The sequence below is a fragment of the Macrobrachium nipponense genome, chromosome 9, assembly GCF_015104395.2.
Source record: "Macrobrachium nipponense isolate FS-2020 chromosome 9, ASM1510439v2, whole genome shotgun sequence".
Classification (NCBI taxonomy): Eukaryota; Metazoa; Arthropoda; class Malacostraca; order Decapoda; family Palaemonidae; genus Macrobrachium; species Macrobrachium nipponense.
In genome coordinates this window covers 100102886-100104937 of record NC_061110.1, presented here as the reverse complement: position 1 = coordinate 100104937, position 2052 = coordinate 100102886, and positions in this window count along the sequence as shown.

The following is a 2052-nucleotide window of genomic DNA, read 5'->3' as shown; positions in this document are numbered from 1 at the left end:
GTATTCAGCTGACCAGAGACGGCGGGACTAAGGGAGACAGTGGGTGCAGGGCTGAAGCTGGCAGCGTGGCTGGAGCTAAGATACTCTCCTTACGGGCCTTCTCCCGCTTGATTTCGAGTTTCCTTCTCTTGATAGCGAGCTCATGCTTTCGCTCCTCTTCCCGTTGCCATTCCTTTCTGCTTCTCTGGCTTGTCTCTGGTTTTCTCTTACTTTCTTTCTTGCAGGCGTGCGGCAGCCTGCTCGTCTTTATCCACTGGTCAAGTCTGGTCCAGTGGAACCAGCCTCCTTGCCCAGATTTATGAGGGTCGCGAGCTTCTATTCTAGCTCTCTGGCAAAGAAGTCGCGGAGCAGGGAAACATTTCCCTTGGCTGCAGTAGAGCTCTGATGAAAATGAAATAAGGCCAGTAAGGGTATTGAATGGAGATGGGAGTGCATACTGTGGAAATAGCACTCCCTGGAAATGTGTTCTGCGAACGTGGTAATGAAAAGTGAAAAGACGGTGCTCGTGGGCACTTGTGTGACTGGCACCTCTGATGAGGTGAAAAAATCGATGAATGTGCGGCGCACGTCACAACTTAACGGGCGTTCCACTTGGGAGACGTTGGAAATTGGCTACTGTAGGACCAATCCGTTGCACAGCACTTATGAGGAGGCGTTCCTTGGGCAGCAACTATTAGTGCTGGTATTGCGGCACTTGGGGAGGCGTTCCCCTTGGATGGTCGAAAGATCACTGATCCTCGGACACCGGACATTAATGAATTTGTGCGTCCGTAAGGACGGACACGCAGGTTTGTCAGCACTTAGGGCTGGTATTGCGGCACTTCTGGGAGCGTTCCCTGTTGAGTGTTTCCGAAGGATCACTGACCCTTGTACACAGACCACTAATTATTCGTCGGTTGCGTATTCGTAAGGACGACAACGCAGGTTTAATTGCTACCTGTAGCGGCTGTACAGGTTCAAATGGCCCTTATGGGAGGCGTTCTTTGAGCACTGGTTCGTGCTGGTGTGTCCCGGACCTACATGCAGTATACTTAAATATACTGAAGTGAAATGGCACTGCTCATGCAGAGGGTAATGGTGAGGAGAGAAAGTAAAAGGTGGGGAGTACTTCAGCCGCCAGTCGCTGGACAGTGTCCAAGATTAGTGGGCACTGTAAAATGGTAAGACCTGACGTGCACTGGTGGTTGCCAGTCCTAGACTGGTAACGTACTTCCCTGTCTGGACGTAATGACTTGGCTTGGCACACTGGTGCAAATTGTGCTTGCGGTAATACGCAAGTCTTTCGTTATTATAGAAAATGGAAAAGACCACTCGGGGCAACACAGGTAATGATAATTGAAATGCTCCGTCCCATCGCTGAGTAACTCGTATGAAATAAATAAATGTTGCAACTGCAATGGACCACATGCGCGTACCGTAATCACGCTGTGTAATGAAAGCACAAGAGACTAATATGTTAATTCGGCATTCTCTAATTAATGTTAAGATGTAGTACTCTTGGCTTCGTGAATAATGGATTCTGGTTTTCCTCTCTCTCTCGTTCTCTCTCTCGGAGAGGGTGAAAAATGATATATGATGAACTCCCTTATATTTGAATTGAACTACTAATGTTCGTTTAATATGACGGCAACTTTGCGTTAAATTATCTACTTACTTTAACGTTTTTTGTGAAAGAATTGCTTTTGATGTTTTATAATGAAAAATGATAACGCGCTCGCAGGGTGAACATGTTTTACGTTAATTGTTACGGCTTGTCGCTTATGAAATGATTTGTTTTAATATGAAATTAACAAAGACGCGTTTTACGTTTAACAATTCTTGCAAGTGACTCTACTTAAGATTTAGTTTTAGCTTTACGTAAGGACAAGTGAAAATTCCGTAAGGATTTGAAAAACGATGTTAGCAAACTTGTAAATGAGGTTTACGTTAAGTGAATGAAATTTTTGCTCCAGCGCACGAGTGGCGAATGCGAGGTGAAACACGTGAGGCGAGAAAGCCGGGTTAAGCACGCACGGTGTGGCAGGCATTGATGGCGATCAGCTGATTCCTGTA